The sequence below is a fragment of the Equus caballus genome, chromosome 10 (genome assembly GCF_041296265.1).
Source record: "Equus caballus isolate H_3958 breed thoroughbred chromosome 10, TB-T2T, whole genome shotgun sequence".
Lineage (NCBI taxonomy): Eukaryota > Metazoa > Chordata > Mammalia > Perissodactyla > Equidae > Equus > Equus caballus.
This window is the reverse complement of record NC_091693.1, coordinates 1,880,537-1,901,677: the sequence shown is the minus strand read 5'-3', so window position 1 is coordinate 1,901,677 and position 21,141 is coordinate 1,880,537. Positions and strand designations below refer to the sequence as shown.

At 51.5% G+C, this 21,141-nt stretch overlaps 1 protein-coding gene across 25 annotated transcripts in view; it reads right to left on the bottom strand.

Annotated features, from left to right (window-relative positions):
• ZNF536 (zinc finger protein 536) overlaps positions 1 to 18,369 on the bottom strand; it is a 420,879-nt gene extending 402,510 nt beyond the window's left edge. For 8 of the 25 annotated variants that reach the window (XR_011421801.1, XM_023649465.2, XM_070222848.1 and 5 more), the window contains exon 1: positions 17,778 to 17,915. The gene's annotated coding sequence lies outside the window, so the exon portion shown is untranslated. Of the gene's footprint in view, positions 1 to 11,511; positions 11,610 to 14,110; positions 14,473 to 17,020; positions 17,680 to 17,777 lie in introns of those variants that run through there. The other 17 variants (XM_070222849.1, XM_023649466.2, XM_070222847.1 and 14 more) reach the window with 10 other exon arrangements.
• Between the last annotated feature and the right edge of the window lie 2,772 nt (positions 18,370 to 21,141).

Here is a 21,141-nt window from a genome sequence, read left to right as displayed (position 1 = left end):
TCGAGTGTCTCGTTGAAGCCAGTGGGGTTACTCCACCTCACTCATCAGTCAGATGAGCGCCTCACCAATCAGGGAGTCAAGACAGCATCTTCTTCAGGCTCCACGACTCCTCTGCCCAGGGACCCCCATCAAGTGCTGCCGAAGATGAGAATGCAGAGCGGCTGACGACTCTATCTACACTAATCAGGGCCCCACACAGCTGGCTCTCAGCAGCGACAAAGAACCCATGAGAACTCTCCGTGCCCAACGTACTGATGTCAAGCGAGAGGCCCGTGGCAGAGACTGCGTGGCCAACCTCGGATAAGGTGGCACGGGCAGGGCAAAGGCTTGAGAGAAGAGGCCTCCATGGCCCCACAAGCCAGAGGACACATCCTTGACCGAGCAGTGCCCCACAGAGAGAGAAAGACTTAGCAATAACACTAATACATTTTCTGTACAGAGACAACTGTGCTTCTGAATTTCTATCATGGCAACCTCTTGGCAGTTAGGAGAGAACCACAGCTGTAGCTTCCACCTCTGACAAAGAACAAAGGACACGTCACAGGGCAGCTCATCGCATGACACAATGTTGTTCTCAAAGGGTCAAGGACAAACTCTCAAATCCATATTTTTTTTCAGGAAAGTAGCATTCTTTCAAAAAATATTTATACATTGGCTGCCACTGCAGTCGCTGTTCTAGGTGCCAGAAGTAGAGTGATCAGGAGACTTCGAGGGCCCTGGCCTTGGGGGTACAGTTCTAGACAAGGGAGGCAGACAGGACACGCGCTAACAACCCATGAAGTCAATAAAGAGAAGTCTTGTGAAGAAAATAAAGCAGGACAATGAGTTGGGAGGTGATCCGTGTAGGGCAAAGGAAGGGGGAGGCCAGGAAGAGCTCTCCGAAGAAGTGGCATTTGATGCGACCTGAGAGATGAGCAGAAGAGACAGCTGAAGAGCGTGGACGAGAGGGTTCCAGGCAGAGGACGCAGCCACGCCAAAGGCCTCGAGCGTGATCGTGCCCACCACGTCTAAGGAACCGAGAGAAGGCCAGTAGGGCGGGAGCCTGGTGGACGCGGAGGAGGGGGTAGGATTTGGGACAGCAAGGTAGACACGGTTGGACCATGATGGCTCCATCCATCAGCTGGAGCTTATCAAACCCTCCTTGAACTGATCAGTGCCTGCTAGCCAGCACAGTGGCCTCAGTTCCAGGTTCAGCCTGTTCTAAATCATTCTAACGTTCTCCATTGGCATTTCCCAAAAAGGAAAGAAACACCTGTCTCTTCAAAAGAACAAAAACCTCTGGGTACCCTGAAGGCCAGACAGCACTGCCCTCTTTGCAACTACCCAGGCAGGTCACATCTCTGCCTGCTTCCTGGCCAGGTGCTGGTCAAGGTGTTAATTAGCCAGCTCCTCTCTAGAGGAGAAGCATCCGGAGGACACTGACAGCTCAAGGGGCAACGAGCAGAGAGAGCTGGCCCAGGATCCCCCGGTGCCACAGCCCGGAAGCCTTTGTCCAAACAGAGGAGAGGTGAGGTGGCTGTGGGCAGACATCTGAGTTTCAAAATTCTTCTGTAATTATGGCTTTAGTTAAGAAAATGCACATGAGTTCACAGGATGATAAATATTAGCATGCTTCTCCAAGTTCAAGTGAGTTGTCAATAAGACAATTAAAGCAGCATCAATAATATGCAGTGTACGTTATTATCTGCTATTCTAAATCCCAGGCTTTTGTGATCTCTGGAAAACAAAGAAGGACAGGCTGCGGTGACACCAACACTTTTTGCACAAGTGAAAGATGTAATTGTGCATTAACAGCACAGCACTGGGGGGCGGGAAACGAGCGTTCTTCACACCCGGAACATGAAGAACTCGGGTGATGAAGAACGGGCGAGGTGGAAGCAACCGTTACAATGGAAAATCAGCAATCCTGTGTCTAAGGCGGATCAATCACTTACACCACGTGCCCCAGTCAATAGGAGCCTGAATAAGTGCTAGCATTGACCTTAATCAACTGACGGTGGGTACTCAGAAATCAGAAACTCTAGATTCTTCTAAAAAAGAGGAAGTTAAGGGAAACTTTGGGTGAAATGAATGAACATGGCCTTTATATATTTGTGTGTGTGTGTGAAGAAAATAAAGCAGGACAATGACATATATACACACATACACACATATGCATTCATATATAGATGGACTACACACATATATATTCACTTATATGAAAAACCATATAGTATTGTGCTGAACTGGAATTTACAAGCAACCACCTCCTGAATACAAATTGCGTGGCAAAACTTTTCCATTGTTCTCTAAGACAAAACCCTACACAACGCACTCTCTATACATCTGCAGAATCAAAAATCATTCTCCTCCAAAAATAACTTGCAAAGCATTAATGCACTGGAATGAGAGTAGATGTTAAAACTCTTTGTTGACACTCTGTGATTTAGCACTGAAGATAGAAGTTTTCTCTAAATTAATGAGCCAGACATAATAGAGCACTGTCAAAATATTGATTTTATTTTCTCCTACCTATTGTTGGCACTCTTCTCTTAGTTGGAGAAAAATATAATTTCTTCATTAGAGTTATCATTCGTTATTATTACATTACTTGCTATTTATTATGGAAAAGGAATCTCGTGTCACTTTTCAAGATTAATATTGGACAACTGCATGGGGAGTCATGATAAAGACTAAAATAAAATACCAAATACTTCCCAGACAATTGGTACTTTAGACAGAAATAATTCTTAGGAGGAAAAGGAAGAATTGTAGGTTTAAATTTCATAAAATATATATAAATTTAGATCTATATTGATATACTTGGGTAAAACATTATTCCAACTAAAGCTTGGAAATTAAAACGATTATATTCATGCTAACGTAGCTTACTTCGCAATAATCAAATTGGTGAGTGGACAGTAGCCAACAGAGACTCAGAGCTAAGGAGATAAAATTCGGGGGGATATTGGTGACCAAGGTCTGTCCTTTTATTCTAAAGAATTATTTTTATAGTGCCCTTGAACATTTTTTCTCTTAATTCATCATAGATTTTTGCTAAGGAAGGAGAAATATTTAAGCAACTTTTCTGAAAGTGTAATAAAAGTCATGCATTTGTTTCCATAATTTTTCTATTGAGTCATTTACATTTTAATATTTTACATCGAGGTTACGATGGTGTGAAATACGATATGTATGCAGGACTATCTGGAATGTTTACAGTTATTTAATGAAATTTACTTAACCATTTAAAACAAGATGATGAGAAAAAAAGTTTGGTATCCAAAGAGCCAGGAACACTGCATTTTCCGTTAAAAAATTAAATGAAATTAAATTTAAAGTTCCCATTGTAATCGCGTAAGTGATAAATCAACAGGCCAGGCAGGAGAAGGAAACGTATGCTTTCAAGTCTACGTCAAAAGGTCCTCTGGACCCACAGGTGACAGAAACGGGGAGCTGGTTTTCCTGCCAACCTCTCTCTTTCCTGAAAGGGAAGGTGTTCACGACCCCCAGACGGAGTTGGGAGGTGAGAACCTCCCCGAAAAGCCAAGACACCTGAATTGAGCACAAATTTGGGGTGTCCCTGTGGATGCGGAGGCCCCATTTGTGGAGTTTTCCCATCCCCCCAGCACCCTGCACACTGCCTGACACAGGCGCCATGCTCAGCAACAACAGGACGAGAAAGGATGGAGGAAATACGTGAAACTACTGCGGCCACGCACAGGTGAGAAAGGCGAGCTTTGAGATGCCGACACAAAACTGAAGATTTACCTTCTCTCCTCTGAGACTGCACGAGGTAAAAACAAGTACAACAAACTAAGTACAACAGAACCGTGTAGTCAGGCGACACCCCCAGACTCGGGGTGGGGCACAGGCAGCTGCAGGGAGCCAGCCATCGCAGAACCACTTGGGAATCTCAACAGAAACTAGAATGTAAGAGCTTTACAATTTTCTGTCTTTGCACCTAACTTTATTTTCTACCTTCCTTAGGAGCCTGGCACAGAGCAGATGTTCAGCAGATGTCTGGAGAATGAATGAATGATTGTGTAGGAAGAAGGATGGATGGAGCGCAGGAGGGAAGGACCACTTAGAAGGAAGATATTGACTTCTCTTTGCAGAGAAGGCCACGGCAGCCAGGGGACACTCTAGCCGGAAGCGCCTCTCAACAGGCTGTGCTCACAGCAGACCGAGGGAGCAGCCCAATGAGAAGATTCTCCTTCCTCATACAAAGAAAGGAGGTTGCACCATTCTTTGGGGAGCAGTGCACACCCAGCTCCAGCCATCCTGGCAGTCTTTCTTCTCCTCAACTATCAAGACTTTTCCAACCTCAGGGCCTTTGCACATGCTGTTCCCTCGCCCTGGAAGTTTTCCCTTCCCTTTGCTTTCCCGGCTCCTTCTCACCCTTAGTCCTCCAAGAACACCCCTGACCAGCTGGTTGAAGAGGAGGTGTCCCCACAGCCCTCTGCTCTCTTCCTTACTAGTCTTCACGGCCACAGTTGAAATGATAAGCATTGCGTCTCTCTCTTGTGACTTTCTCTAGAGCTGCAGGAACCACTCATGTCCGGTCCACGGCTATGCCCACAGTGCCTAGCACAGTGACTGTCTGCGGGATGGACAAATCAGAGAGAATGAACTGCAGAGCACGGCGACACTGCCAAGAGCGACGCGAAGAGAAGCATGTGATGGGCAGCCAGCTCCCCCAGGGCTCCGTTCTCACTGCCCACTCCTCCACCTTAAGAAGACAAATGGTTCAGGAGGGTCAAGGATGTCTGTCTCCTGACCCTCAATTCTCCAACTGCTGTATCTGCTCTAGAAAACCCCTTTTCCAGAGAAGGTCCAGGCCAGGTGCCAAGAGCCCCAGTCCAAAGGGCATGTGTAACCCACATCACAGGCACACATTCCATTCAGAGAGAGCCCAGCACTGCCACCCACCAGCTGCGGGACCTGGGGCAAGTCACCCCACACGGATGAGCCTCCCCATCAAAGGGCAGAGGTGTTCTATGAATTAAATTAAACGACATCCTGCATTTTAAAGCCCAAGGCCACCTATGTAATAAGCACTCAATAAATGCTAGAGGTTTATTTCCAGGATCCAACCCTGGTTTCAAGTTTCCCCAGCTTCCTGGGTCTTGTCTTCATAGAGCATCTCTGAGGTACTCCCTACTTTCCAAGGAGGGCAGGCATTTTCCCTTTGCCAGAGACTTGGGATCCCCTGCAGTGAGGGAAGTCACCCCAGAATTCCCCTTGCCCCCTGTGGGAAAAAGTACAAGAGTTATGTTCCACTCCTCACCTCTCTCTTGGGTGACTCATCTTGAATGCAACGGCTGCAAGTTCAACTCATTAATTTTATACTTCACGCTCAAGCATTAGGCTCTCTTGAAATCAGCATAGGAGTATATGCCAGTATGCAAATTAGGGGAGTCTCTGATATACGTGTGTGTGTGTGTGTGTGTGTGTGTGTGTGTGTCCTGGAAACGTGGTGTTAGCACTTGACGGATTGGAGTGAGAATGTTTGTTTAGTGAAGACTTAAATCCCACCCCAACTCTGTACCCCTCCATGAACTCAGCTGACCCTAAAAATGCAGCTTCTGAAACATAGGAAATCAATCAGCTGATACTTATTGATCCCCAGGTAAATAACTCCAAAGACCAGCCAGGGAAACAAAAGAGGAATGACACTTCTCTACTAGGCTCTGCAAGCGACTGATGCCTGTAGTTTTTGGTGAGGTTTCCACTTCTAGAATATTTAACAAAATGTATAAAACAAGTAACAATAGCAGCTGGCCATTCATTGAACAGCTAGTCTCTGGACTCATTAATTAATAATTTTCTCTTTTAATCCTGATGACTCAATGAGGGAGGAAGAATTATTCCAGGTCTACTGATGAGAAAACCAAGGCTGAAAGACAGAAATACCTGCTCACAAACCCCCTGTAAGTGGTGGAGCTGGGTACCGAGCCGGGACCCCTTTGACTGGTCCTGAGCTCTTTATCACTGTGTGTTACACTGCTTAAAAACAAAACCGAAAAGAGGCTTCCTCATTTACAAACTTGATGTTTACAGCTCAATGAAATAACCACCTTAATCATGGAATGAGGGCGGGAACATCCCTAAAAATTAAATTGTGCAAAAAACTAACTTATAGATATTGATATATCAAGCAATGCAAGTACTATGTAACCCCTGCAAAAAATTTAACTAGCAAATGAAACGCACAAAGAATTCCACCTTTAGACTCTCCTCTTTCCAGAGCAATGAAACAGTAAGTGGGAAACTGCACGAAGTTTCCTGCTGTCAATCCAAGGGTTAACAGTTGGCTAACGATAGAGGTTATTAAAGGAGGGTCCCCTGAAGCCCCCCGTCCAGCAACTATTCAATTTGCCTGCCTTCAAGACGGAGATGGGCAAGCACAAATATCTGCATATTTAAGCACGAATTACCGTATCAGGAGTTTGCACTGGAATGTGCTCAGTCTTCTGACTCCCAGAGACATAAGTGCTCCATCCGCAGCCTCCCCAGGCTGCCCCGGCCCTTCACAATGACCTCCGCAGGAGGCCAAGCTCTACCAGAAGTGAGTCAAAGACACAGATTTCAACTCGAAAAGTCTGTCCCGAGGAATGAAGCAGCTGGAAACCACTCATTCTTCAGATCAATGAACAAATTATTTTATTGAAGGTGGTGTTTAGAGATCTCACACACAAAAACTACATGATTTTTATCTGCGGAATATTATCGTGCAAAGGGAGAAAAGTTTTCCTCAGAGCAGAACCCCGTCGTCCCCAAGATCCACAGAGGGGCCTGGTATTTTTCACCTGAGCAGCCAGGCTCCTAATTCAGGCAGAGCAAGCGGGGCCTGAAAAACACATCTCACACACATCTAGCTCCTGTCAACCTTCTGAGACAGGAGGGAAAATGTGAGGATCAAGTTGCTGCTACCGGGGAGATAAAAGGGCAGTATGTCAAAATGCAGCCAATTCTTCTGGGAGAGTTTTGAAAATGGTACATACTCTAATATCTGGAATGTACTACTTGACCTCACCAGACAGCCTTCACTAAAGAACAAACATGCCAACGGGCACGGCATGCACATCCCCCAAAAGACAGCTCCTATCACCACTCCTCACATCACAGGAGCACCGTCCTGAGAAATGCCAATCAGATGGCCAGACCCTGGATGAGCCCATCATTTGTCATGCACTAAGAAAGCCACTGCATCTTCCTTGGGGTGGCAGCAGCTACTAAAGGGAAAACTGCTACCCTGCAGCCTTAATCAATACATTTTTAGATGATGCAAATGTTCATGTCATCTTGTCTGTATTGCTTCTGCCACCAAAATATACTAGATGAGGATTTTAAATGGAACTAACATTCCGATGCCCCCTCCACCACCAAACTTTAACAAAACCTTTTTCAACATACTTTCAGAATGCATGTGTACACACAAAGGGGAAAACAGCTAAAAAGGAGGAAAGCGGTGGGGGGGTGGGGGGGTGGGGGGGGGACGGAAACAAAACAAAACAAAAAACCCCAGAAAATAGATATTAAGTTGTCAAATCAATGATCTCAGGGAAGAACTACAGACGGACTGCCTGGCTTTTTGCTTAAGGACTGGTGTGTCCAAAGTCCGTACGAGCTCCAGGCAGGGCTGTGGCTTCTGAGGGCTCAGAGCTACAGGTCCAGAGTGGCCGGCAGGACTCAGGGAGAGCCAGTGGCATTGCGGACCAGCCCAGAGGCAGCCCTCCACCACAGAGGAGGTTTGGGCTGCACAGATTAAATCCTTTCATGTCGGCATGTGGCCGCTTTGCTCCCTCCCCACGTTCCCACACTACACTTTTCCACCTTTTGAACTCTTCTTAGGCTATTGGAGCAGTATTGCCACCCACCAGCGCTGACCCTCTTTTGGGTGGAAACGGTTGTGAATAAAGTTTCTCAGATGCTGCAGGAATCCTGCACTGAGTTTAATTAGCAGATCCAGCCATGTTTCATCAGTGAGATGCTCCCTGCTCGGAGCAGATTTAAGGCTGCTGAAATAGCCACTTGGCATCAACAGATTACAACCCCCAAACTGGGAGCCCTAACCAAGGAAGCAAAATAATTAAAGCACTTTAGCTGTAATTTCAATAAGATTTCCCACCCCCTTCAATAGGCTTCATAGTAATGACAGCCTTTCTCTAATAATTTGGAAGGCTTTCCCCGACTTGACTTTAATAGATTTTAATAGAGAATCAAAATTTTTTAAAAGAACAAAAAAAAATATTTATGCCACTTTTTTCTCTAGCCAATAAGGAATAAATGTGTCTAGATATTCCGAAAGATAAAATTAAATAATCAAACTATTCAAAGAGATTAAATTTCAGACATAATATCTACGCTGTCTGTGATCTGTTGGTTTTCTATAGTTGATACAGTTGAGCTGATACAGTTTCCAAATATTTTCTCCCTCTTGAAAACAAATTTACAACAATGCATGTGTTCTCCAGGCAGCAAGTTCCGGCTTACATATGTAACTTTCACTTACAGGTGAGTTGCTGTGACTGGGAAGGAGGATTCCGTCCGAGTCCTCTCCGAGTCCTGTGTGGAAGGAGGGAGTGCAGGCCAGGTTGACTGAGCTCCCAGGCACAGGCACTGGCTGCAACCCAGGCTCGGCCCTGCTGGAGCTGAGCGGCTGCAACAAGTTGTCTCGCCCCTCAGTCTGCCCACTGGGGAAACTCGCTGAGGGATGCCCTTCACTGGGTGGTTAAAAGGACGAAATAAGACAATATCTCCAAGGTGCAGAATGCATGCCTGGCATGAGGCCGGCCCCCAACAGGAGCCACTGCAGGTGTGAATGTTCCGGCCACCTCTGGGCACCCACAGAGAGGTGCCCCAGACGCTCCCTCCTCAGGTGCTCTGACACTACAGGCATAAATGTTCACCGAATCACTGCAAACCTCTGAGCGCCCTGTGATCTAGGCCCCTCCATGGACCAAAATCCCATCCAAACCCGTGGGACCTTCAGACGTGAGAACATCCTCATAATTAAGGTTGAACAGGCATTTTTGCGATTAATCTCAACTTCAGGAGCTCTATGGGCTGGCTTTTACAAGCTAAACAGAGCTGCTTCATCCTATGGATGTGTATGTGTGCACGTATAATTTGGTAACAAAACAACAAAGGCTAAAAAATCCTGAAGGGGGCTGATGGTCCCAAACGGATGAAGAGGGTGAGGTGTGGAACGAAGCCATGACGAGCTGGCAGACGAGCCTGCGGGCTGAAGAGCCAGCAGGGAGAGCGGGAGGCAAGAGGCAAGCCTACCTCGGTAATCAAAGACCCCTAAACACGGCTCAGGGGTTCAAAGCTGTAATGCCCTGAGAGAAAAACGTCCAGGTTAATGGCAGCTCAAGGCTACGGTGATTATTTTTCCTGCGTCAAAACGGCATGATTTTCTCACTGTAAAGTCACAGAGGAAGAATAGGCAGGTAGAGGAGGGGGAAACCCCACAAACTGATTTTCCTTCTGCCTCTCTCCGTGCCTTCAACACAGCTGCATGACCCTCCTGCCACCACCCACGCAGAGGCCCATCCCTCAAAGAGAGCTGGCTTTGGCTGCCTAGGACCCTCTCCACCTGGCGGCAGAGGCTGTGGTCGAGCTTCTCGGGGCAGTGATGAAACGCCAGGGTAAGTGCGTCTCCAGGACGGGCAGCGGGACATGGGTCAGGAGAGATGCTCTGCAGCAGCAGGGAGGTGAGCGTGGACTCCAGAGGCAGACTGGATAAGGTTCTCATTCTGGACCCACCACCCAGTCCTCTCAGTGCCTGGAGTTCCCTTCCTGAAATTTGAGATCAATAGAGTACCTGCCCTCATAGAGAGGTTGTAAGGATTAAACAAGTAAAGTGCCTAGAATCCATGTCTGCTACAGAGTAAGTGCTCAAAAATAAACTGCGATCATCACCCCGCCGGCAGGAAGCCCAGCCTCAACTCAGAGGCTGAGGATGGCTGCTTTCCACTTCTGGGTTTGCGTGTCGCAGCCAGGGGGCCCAGAAACACAGCTCCCACCCACAGGACCATTTTCAGGGTACAACTGATAGACAAGCAGTCTGTGGAATTCCCCCTCCTCTCAGACCCCAGAGGTTTGCTCCCATTTGGTGCAGGGCCCAAACTTCTGCTGTCGCAGGGCACTGGGACACAGCTGTCTCCCCACAGCCTGTGCACTCCCTGAGGGTCTGACCTCCCTGTGCCCCTCAAGACACCCAGGACAAGGCCTGCACATGGAAGGTGTGGGAAATGAGCCTGAACTCTGCAGAGGACGTATGGCAATGTCTGGAGACATGTGGGATTGTCACAACTGGGGGGTGCTGCTGGCATCTAGAGAGAAGGGGTCAAGGATGCTGCTACATACCCTACAATGCACAGGCCCGACTCTACAACAAGTGGGTAATGTCCACAGGGTCACTGTTGAGAAACCCTGGTGTAGAGAAACGATACTCAGGTTAGTCTGGCAAATTCTACCAAAGGTCTCACCCTGAGTCTCGTCTCTTAGGGCAGATAAACCTGAACTCCAGCAGGCTCAGAGGCTGTGAAAAGCCAAGTGCTCACCGCCCTGTGTAGCAGCAATAACTCCAATGCAAGAGACAGACCAAAGACCTACAATGATTTGTAAAGTGACAGTTGGGGATGGGGTGGGTCCTCAAGCAGCCAACGGAGCCAGTGAAAACCAGCCCTGATCTCTGCACAGAGAAGCCCACAGCAGACAGTCAACAGACACCTGCTGATGGCATGAACCACTCCCACCCCGGGCACTGCCCGCGACCAGGCCAGGGGGCGCGAGGAGTGGCTCGCCTTCCTAAGGTGGCTTCTATCCATGTCTAACTTCGTTTGGGGGAAAAAAGAAAAAAAGATAACGTAGGAAAGGTGGCCCACATTCCCCAGGGTCCGTATTCTGAATACAGGTGCTCCCCTCCACTTCCTGATCCCTTCAGCAATTTTAGCCCTGACCCCTCCACACACACACACACACACACAGGCATGTGGTGTACACACACACCAGCATCACCACAACCAAGACCCCAGGGGGGCCGCTCCCTGGCTAAGCTCAGCTTGACTGTGCGTATGACTCCCTAGCTTAGCTCAGCTGCTCACCCTCCTAAGGGCACTCAGTGCCACCAAGGGTGGCCGGGGCAGTCTTGACCTGAGCAACCAATCCCTTTCTTTGACAAAAGGCCTCTCTCCCGACAACTCCTGACAACCAGGTACAACACACAGTAAGCCCCAGCAGCCGGGTGAGCCGCCCCCTTGCCCTGGACGGCTCCCTTCCCTCCACTCCCTCTGCCGTCCTGCAGGACATGTCCTGGAGGGGCACGCCGGCGTGGAGGGCAGGTGCGGCTTCACAGAGAAAGCCCCTGGGCTCACAAGCCCCTCCTGGCAGAGAAGGGTCTCTACAACGTCAGTGAACTTGTACCTTGCTTTCAAACTCCAAAGTCCAGCCTTCACAGCCTGGGAGTGGCATCAGGCCACCTGACCACAATGTCCTTCTAGCCCAAATCTAAGTTCTCACCTGGAGACAGGACGAGGCAGGGCTGAGCATTCACCTGCTCCAGGTCCTAGCAGAAGTGTCGTGGGGGACATCTGTCCTCAGCAGGGACAGAAGCTGACCTGCAGAAAGACAACTTCTGTTTTTAAACTTGCGTCAAGTCTCACTTTAAATAATGCTGAGAACAAAATGCAAGCTGATATTTCAGCTTACTTAAAAGGCTTATTAAAAACACTAAATCCAAAGATGTTAAAAGCTATAATTGTCCTCATTCAAACTGGAAAAATAAATCTATTTGCTTTCTTCTTTTATGATCCTCTTCTTAAAAAAATAAATAAGTTCATCTATATTCTCATGAGCATCATTGCTGTCTTTTTTTTCCCCTCCATTCAAGGCACTTTAAAAACACCTGTGCCATTCATAGCCAACTTTTGAGCAAAAGGCGACCACGTTTGGGGAAGGCTGTTTGATTTCCTCTGCCAGAGATAAGCTTGTCTTGCTCAAAAAGTAAGATGGAGTTCAGAGTTCATTTGAATGGGCTCGTGGATTTTATGGGTCTGAGCTGATGGAAATTTCTTTGGTTACCTAAGGCAGAGTAGACAACCTAATCGGTCAGCTTTTTGGGGCTCAACTGGTAAGGATTTCGCATCTCAGCACCGCCTTCAGCACCCAATGGGCACCAGCAGTTAGTAGGGCAGCACATGCTGGCCCTCTCTCTGTCCTCTCCAATGACGGGGGTTACTGGCCTCCGGCTGGGACCAGAGCAGGGTGACTGCCGCTCCCCGCCAGCCTAAGTCTTCCGTGAAGACAGCCCCAGACAGCAGTTAACTTGCTGAGTTGTGAGGATCTCAGGCCTGCTCAGAAGTTAAGCACTCCAGGCACAGAAGGAGATGGGTTTCAGAGCAGTGGTCCAAGAGAATGCAAATGTACTGAAAGCACTTTCTCCAGGTTTGCCATAATTACCATTTATGTCTCCAGGAACTGTTTCCCCGAACCCAGTTTAGGGTGAAAGCATTTTAGCGACTTTCTCTGCAGATGACATATGAGGTACTAACCTTTTTTCATATGCCCAGATGTTAAGTTCATTTTCATCACATTTATGCAAATTTCATTTGAACAGTAAATCAAAAGAAATCTTAAATCATTGTACACCATTTAAAAATCCACACTAAATCCAGTTTACTTGCAGTGATATTATCATAATGTCACAGTTAAGGGACTGAGGGTAGGAAGCAGATGTCACAATCCCTTCTCCCATGCAGGGCCCCAGAGAGACCCCGAGTCCCAGCCATCACCCTTCAGATCTAAACGCCTCTGCCCGGTCACAACTGGGTTCAAGTGTTACCCGCTTGAGGGTATTCTGGAAGCCGAAGCCTTCTAAAAGTTTTCCAAACTTGGGGAAAGCAGGGGTCCCTCAGTCCAAGGGCCTGCCACCCACACCAGCGTCTGGACTGAGATACAACAAAGTTCAAAGGCAGGGCCCAGTGGTGAGCAGCTTGCTCCCTCCTCACCAGTCGGAAAAGTTAATTTCTGGGGCTCTGCGCCCGCATTTGTCGAAGCCTGGACGTCAGTGCTATCATTACCAAGCAAACCAGCCAGGCGGTTAATGGTGGAATCAGGAGGCATTTGCACTCCGCTATCAGAATGACATCATAACTAAAGCCTTCAGCCAGAAGTCCCAGGCTCTCCCTAAGCAGAGGCCCGAGGGCTGCCGGCCGCCCCCCTGTGCCTCCCCAGGCCAAAAGCCAGTCCAAGGCCCCTTCCAGGCAGGATGGTGGGCCCAGCCCCCAGCAAGTTCCCAGGCAAACGGGAACTAGGGTTAGTTTCCTCCCGAGCAAATCGACTTCCCCCCCAGGTTCTGAACACTGTAAATAATAACAACATATTACGTATTTTTAATAAAATTTGAGATACTATAAAACCACTTTCCTCAACAGACAAGGGTTGGTATTTTATGAACGCAGCCACGTTTGGCCATCGAATTGATGGCATTCCCAACAGAACTGTCAATCTCTCTGTCTTCAGCAGAGAAGCTCGGCGCTCTCCTTCGAGCAGCAGAAATAAATGACGCTGGAGAAACGGGGGCAAGCCAGGCGAGAAGCCCTTCTTGCTCTTGTTTGGGTTGCTTTTCTTTCTTTTTAAAGCAGGGCCGATCACACACACACACACACACACACACACACACACACACACACACAGCCAGAGACACAAACCTTAGAATAATGGGGGAGGCATTTGGCGAGGAGCTGCATCCGCGGCGCGGCGCGACCAGCAGCCGGCCCGCTCGCTCGCTCGCTCGCAGCTCTGCTCTCCACGGCGGCGGGGACCAACGACCGCCCGGACCGAGATGCTCAACTCCACCGCGCCCCAAAGATCGCCTCCCGAGCCTCGCTACAGGTACACGCGTGGCCCAAACACCTCACCTGGCCCGCAAAGTCGGGAGACAGAGAAAAAAAGTTCTGCGAGCTGCCAGCCGGAAGCCGGGAGCCCGCGGCTGCGGTCCTCCCGCCAGCGAGCAGCCCTCGGCCGAGGCCCGCCCGGCGGCGCGCGGCTCCCGGGCACCTCGCTCGCCGGCTTGGAGCGCTCCCCTCGGGGCGCGCCGAGGCCACGGCAGGGCACTTACTTGGCACTCGCTTTGGAGCGTGCAGGTCGTCGCGGTTTTCACTTGGGTTTTCAAACAAGTTTCAGGGAGGAAGAAGGAGGAAAAAAAATCCAATTATGCAAATGGACTCCGGACTGGGAGGCGCGCGTTGGATCTGTCGCCGCTACTGTACGAGTTCTCGGAGCAGCCCGGGCCGGGCAGATTTATGGGGGCGCGTCACCGCTACGCCAGGTCCCGCCGCCGGAGCATCTCGAAGTTAATTAAAGCGGTAATGTCCACTTTCCCGGCGACCCTCCGTGCGCGGGTTTACGGTTTCACCATCCAACCCGACCCGGGCGGGGGCGGGCGCGCTCTCCCCACGCCTCTCTTCCTTCCCTCTTCTTGCTCCCCCTCTCTTTCCTCTCCCTTCCCCCCCCCCACCCCTTTCCTCTCTTACATCTCTTTAAGTCGCCTGCCTTCCACTCAGTGAACAATGAACAAAGCTGTGAGTGATGGGAAAGATCGCCCCCTCCCAACCCCAGCAGTGAGTAAAGCCGGTCTTAAAGTAAAAATCCAGTTGCTAATATCAAAATGGGAAAGAAAACAGTGCGTTCCCAGCCTGCCCCCCACCCCGTACACACACACGCACGCACGCTCACCCCACCCCAAGTTCACCTAAGCCCTGGCTGGGGGCGGGGGCTCCAAGGCCAGGGCTCCAGGGTCAGCCCAACCCACCCGGGACGCTTGAGATTGGGGGTAGCCAGCAGTCAGGCCAAGCTCGCATCCCGCGCCGCTCCCCGCCTGCCCTCCCCCGACCCCCGCCCCGCGTCTACACCGGCCGGCCTGGCCCAGCGGCCGCTCGGGCTGCCCGGCGGCCGGATGCGCTCAGCAAACGCGGCCCCTGTCGGATTTCTGCTAAACTGCACAGCGGCGGCGGCGGCGGCGGCTGCCGGGAGAAGGCGCAGGAGGAGCCCGAGGCCGGCCCCGCGCGCGCTCACCCCGCCCGGCCCGCGGCCCCCAGCCCGTGCCCGCCGGCCGCCCGCTCCCACCCGCAGGCGCACCGGCGCCCCCACCCGCGCCCCCGGCTGCCCCGGGCGCCCGAGCCCCGCAGGCCCGGACGCTGCGCAGCCGCCGTATTTTCTGCTAAAGTGAAAACGAAGGCGGCTGACAAATCACGTCTCCTGTGAGGCACTCGTTAGACATAACAATATCCGGCAAACAAAACCCAGCCACGGCTGTTGCGCCCGGCGCGCGGGGCTGGGACCCCGCCCTGCCCCTGCTCGGCCCCCAGCTCCTTGCTGCTGCCCCCGCCGTGCCCACCGCACCCCCAAATGATCGGGGTTTGTGTGCACGTTCGCCAAGAGGCGGACAGTAGGAACGCTCACAATACCGAAGTGGAAGGGGGGGCGACAACTTTCCACCTGTCCCCAAAGAAAGCCCTGCTGGAGTTTCCTCAGAGGAGTTCAGAGGCGCGGGGGCGGGGACAGACCCCTCTCTGCCCCGCATCTCCTTTTCTTTCTTCTTTCTAACTTCCCGGCGCCTCCGTTTCCACCTTGCCCTGCGCATACATCCATCTATATAGAGATATCTGTATTTTAAATTATTTGCAAAACTGCAACAGATGGGCGCGTCGAGATCTGGACACTTTCCTACTCATCATCAAAGAAAAGCTCCCCCCCCCCCACTTTTTTTGCCTAAAATATATCCCCAGTCCCGCCTACGACTGTTTTCCTCAATTCTTCATCTTCAAAAAATAATGTCGTGAAGCAAACAGAAAGGTTTATCAGCAAAGATCATACATCTGGGCTGGAAGGTTCGTTCCCCAAACTGCGCTCTTCCCAGACGCCCCCAACCCTCGAGCTCCCCCGCCTTTCAGAGTCCCCACGCCCGCACTCCCTCACTCTGATTGGCCTCGTTTCTCCAGCCCAGGGCTGGCCGGCTCAGTTCCCTCCATAACCTGTTACTTATTTCTTTCTTTTTATCTTTGGCCCCCAGCTTGGCCCCAGGGCCCGGGCAGAGCTGGGGCAGGTGCTGCGGGCACTGCATGCGCTTGCAGGCGCCACGGCCTTTTCCGGGGTCGCGGGTTCGGACCCTGGCACCCCGGTCCAGCACAGCCCCCGGCTTCGGCCTCGCCCAGCTCCCGGGGCACTGGAGGCCAATGAAAACACAAAATGGCAGGTCTCAGCGGCCCTTGGCGCCTGCAAGTTTGACACACTGTAAGCATCAGCTAACTTTGATTAAGAAAAAAATGATTACAAATTACCCTCTCTCCCCCCGGCGGCGGGGCCGGAATCCCGCAGCGAGGCGCGAAGGGAGAAAGGGAGCGAGGGGCGCCGAGCCTCCGGCAGAGGAGAAAATGGGGAAAGTCACTTGAGCAGAAGTTTCCGCGGCCCTAGCCTGCCCCTCTGCAGACGATTTCCCCCACCCCCCAGACCCTTTTGAAAGTTTCCCGGGGCCGAGAGCGGCTCGCCGGCCGCGCGCGGGTGCGGGGCGCAGGCAGGGCCGGGAGCTGGGCGCTGGGTGCCCCCGGCGCGCCCGGCGCGAGGCCGGCGACTCCTTTTCAAAGTAACGGTCCCGGGACCGCGGGCGGGGGAGGCGGCCTCCCGGGCGCGGGTCCCGCTCGCCGCCGAACTTCTCTAGCGCCATTCGATGCCCGGCCGCCGCCGCTTTCTTGGTTTCTTCCTCTTTTTTCCCCCGCTGACAGCTTCTCTCGCCAACGTCACAGCCACGGATATTTAATTAGACCGTATTTTTTAATCGCGGTGGGGCGAGAAGGAACCCGGCGGCAGGCCTCGCCGAGATGGGGAGGGGGAGGGGATGGGGGTGCTACGCCAAGAGTCCAAACTCACTTTGCCACCTCCCGGACGCCGGGGCCACCCCCCATCCGCCGCCCCCCCCTTCCGCCCCCGCCGCGCCGCGCCCCGCCAGCCCCCCCACCTTTGTTTTCCTTACCTTAAACATTGAAACGCGGGCGTCGGGAGCAAACTCGGGCACGTAAACGGAGCGTTGTAAAAGATTGTGTTCAATGAATAATGAAACATGTCCACATGATTGACTTGATCATTTTCCGGGGCTGAGGGGGGACGGGCGCCCTGCTCGCGCGCCTCGCTCGCCCACTCGGCAGAGCCCTGCGAACTGTTCCCAGCCCAGCCGGGGCAGGGCGGGCTCGATTTTCATCTGCCTCTTTTCAGAATCGCCCCGTTCATTGATACTCATCACCCAGCCCCAGCAGACATCCCCATCCCCGGCTCGGCCTCCCCCTATCTGGTAGGTGAAATGCATTGTACCATTAAAAACGCTCTCCATTGTCGCCCTGGCATAATTCACAGCAACTAGATAGGTCTTGCGGCATTTAGCTTTGATGAGCCAGAGACTGAACCCTTGATATAATAATCTACAAAGAATGGTGTGTGATCGTCCATTTTTTCTCTCTGTCTAGCAACTAAGAAACCATTTAACACAGCGCAGCTTGCTTCTGACCTTGAGCTCATGTAAACACACTTATTAAAATCTATCTATTCTCCAAGAGCTACATTCTGATTGTCAGACTCGTTACGGAGACATATATCAGCCCCTTCGCTTGTCACTACTTTGCATTCCTGCCTTTGACTAAAGAATTTTTTATCCAGCCGAGAGGGAGAGAGAGATTGCCACGGAGGGAGAGGAGAGAGAGACGGAAAAAGGGGAGAGGAAAAAGCGTAATTCTTACCTGCTCCTGAAACTATTTAAAGTCTGTTTCTTTTCTGGGGGGAAAAAAAAAACTCCCGGGTGAATCTCGGTGGACAGCGGGACGCGGAGAGTCAGTCACAGCCCTGGCGTTTAAGGAGTCATCAGCGATCAAATGACGTTGATCCGCGCTGTAACCTTGTGGCGTATTTAATGTAAATAAGGCAGTTATGTTGCCAATCGCCGCGATACAAACACGGAGAGGTCCTCAGCCTCGCCTCCCGCGCCTGCCATTAGAGGCGACTTTATTTACAGACACTATTTAGGAGATCATGATAATTCTAAAACAATACTAGTGCCAAATGATTATGAAAATATGATTTTAATTAATCACGTAGTAGGCAAGGAAATTAGCATACGGTAATTAAACTTCGAGAAAAACGTCACGCAGGTTCTCTGCCTTATGGGTCCAGAATAATCATCACGCGGTGGTCTCCAGGACTTAATTATCAAACAAAATAACTTTTTTAAGGCAACTTTGCAAATGCTGGTCTTCAAGGCAAAAGCTTTGGTAAATAATGTAAGGCGAGGTAACAAGGTGGAGCTGTGAGGGATGCGTGAGGTTGGGTTTCTGTGAAGCAAGGAAGCGGGGGAAGAAGGGGGAAAAGCCTGAATAATGCAATTATGGATTCTCTGTCCTAGAGTTGACAAAAGCTGGTGCCTCAAAAGCCTCTTTGTTATGGGATTATATAATGATCCTGGTGTCATTATGGGGAAAAAAGATTCAGTAATAATAATAAAAGAAGTACCCAGATACACCAATGAGGAGCTTGTTTTAAAGAAAAGACTCGCATGTGACATTGGGGCATGTTAAAAGCAGAAAGACAGGATCCAAAAGAGTTGACAAATAAAGAAGGAGGGAGGAAGGGAGGGAGCAGGCGAGGGAGGGAGAGAGAAAGAGGGAGAGAGACAGGCCTGTGTTGCGCATGATTAAGAAGCGATGGAGACAGATTGATTATTCAAAACGCTAGCCACAGGGACCCTTAAAACATTGATTCAGGTAAGCCTTGTTCCAGCCTGCCCGAACTGAGTTCCCCTAAGATGACTGCTGGGTTTAAACCAGGGCACTGCAACACATAAAAAGCAAAGATCGAGAGAAGCATGACCCAGCCGCCCCATCACCACCTCCCTCCTGCGGAAGGAGCCACTCAGTAGCAAACCACGGATCCAAGAGTGGGGCGAGGTGCAGAAAACTTCGCTCTGGGAGGAGCCACCGGGCAGCGGGTGGGGCTGGGGGCTCAGGCACAGACTCGACCCGGCTGCCCCAGGCAGAGGGCCTTGGCATCTTGCCGCCCGATTCCGGTGGTCCGCTCCCTGGGGCGTCGTCGGAGGGCACCTGGCCTGGTCACCGAGGCCCGCACCCTTGGACTCTGCCCTGAGAACCCAGGGTGCTCTCTCTTTTTCTCTCTCTCTTCTCTCTCCTCTCTCTCCAGGACTTTGGGGAGCGGGAAAAGAATCAGCTTCCCCCAACAAGCTAGTTCTCTGAGATTCTTAAAGTCCAGTCAAACCTCTGCAGTGGTGTTTTTTAAAAATCCCCCCTGCCTACCCAAAAAAGTTTAGGCATTCAGTCCGCATTTTCCAATCTGATGTGTCTGAAATTCTCTTTGAACAAATTCCAAAATACACGATTTTTTTTCTTGTGTAGAAATTAGCATCGCAATCACATCAATGATATCACTATCTCTATGGGAATGATAGCCCGAGCAGTGGGGTGTGCTTTATTTCAATTCTTCGTGGATCAACTGATTATACTCTGTCGTCTTTTGAACCTGTTATTGTAAGTCAAGTGATTCTTTATAAGTGACAGCTCGGACAAAGGAGCGAGCAGGGCCGAGCAGGTCGAAAGGAAGTGGCCATATGGACTTGGAGAAAAGGCACTTTCTCCCCAAGAGAATGGGGGTGGCAGTCGCCTTTTAACCCTCGAGCCGCCGGCCCCTCCTGGGCCGTGGAGGCAGGGAACCGGGCTGCGCTCCTGGGACCGCCCTGGGGCTCTCTGCGGTGCCCAGCCGAGGTGAGCCTTGATGATGGCGGCCAGGCCCGGGGCGCCCCTTCCAGGCCGGGAGACCCGAGGCGCCCGCGGTCCTCCGAGGCCGTGCGTCTCCAAAGGGCCGCGATCCAGGCGGCCTGGGGGCCCTCGGCGGATGCGCACGGAGGCCGCCGAGGTTTTCCGTAGCCCGGCAAGCCGGAGCGGGCCTCACTACCCACCCGCTGGAGGCCGAGCCCCACAGCGTGAGCCCTGCACAGGGTTAGGGCGAGGGGTTCGCCGGCGCCCCCTGTCGGCGCCCATGCGCTCTACATTCCCCGAGGACTCGTGCCGGCTGCCTGGGGGCGGCTGGAAGACCTCCCTGGGCAGTGCTTGTTGGGGTGGGAGTCAAAGGTGGGCGGGAGGTTTAGACAATGAGCAGAGGTCTGGCGTCCTCCAAAGGCCGAAACGTGACGCCTGCAGGCGTCCCACTAAAGCATCGCGTGTCCCCCCGTAGATTCTCCCGACTCCGCGTGTTTGGTGGTCACTTCCAGTTTGTGGCTCTCCGATCCCTTTTCCTTTGTCCGGGATTTCTCGGCCTCCCCATCCTTCTCTCCTGGCTCTGGTCCTGACCCGCCAGCCTCTCCTCACTGACTCTCTCTCCCCCTCCTTCTCAAACTCTGGAGTATTTCTCACTGCCCCTGCCCAGCCTGGCCAGAGCTGGAACCCTGTGGCTGGATTTTAAGCAAAGACTCCCACGGTCCCCCCCCCCCACCCAATTTCTGCATCCAGGAGTCCTGCCCTCACCAATCCTCACAGCCCTCTGGATGGACAGCCACCCCACAAACACACACACACACACACACATGAGGGTACCCTGACCAGGGCTTTCCACTCCTGCAGTATCTTCCTCAAGGTGGTGCCAGCCTTTCGATTTCTTGAAACTGATGAAAGTCATTGGCAGCCTGGGCTGGTGAGTTAGGCGGGTGGTGGCGTGAGTGAAAATCGAGGTGGTAAGATCAGTTCTTTGGTGACTCCTGGAGCAGCTCAGAAGCAAGGCCGGGAGGAGCTGTGCCGGGCTGGAGCCGCTCGGCACCTGGCCTCTCCAGGTGCCCCCTGCGACAGCAGTACTTCTCACAACAGTAGATTGGTTCTGACCTCTTTCATTAGGTCCTCAAAAGTGACAGTGATCGATACAGTGTTACCCAACCACTACTTGGGAGTTGCACTTCCTGTGACGACAGCACCCGTTTTATTTTTGATTCTGTATTGCTCTTCTTTTCCCCTCACTCTCCTCTGTTGCTCATAACTCTGCCTCCCCCATAGGATCAACAGATTAAAAACTAGCCACTGAGACTGCCGTTACCCTTGCCCAAAAGAGCGA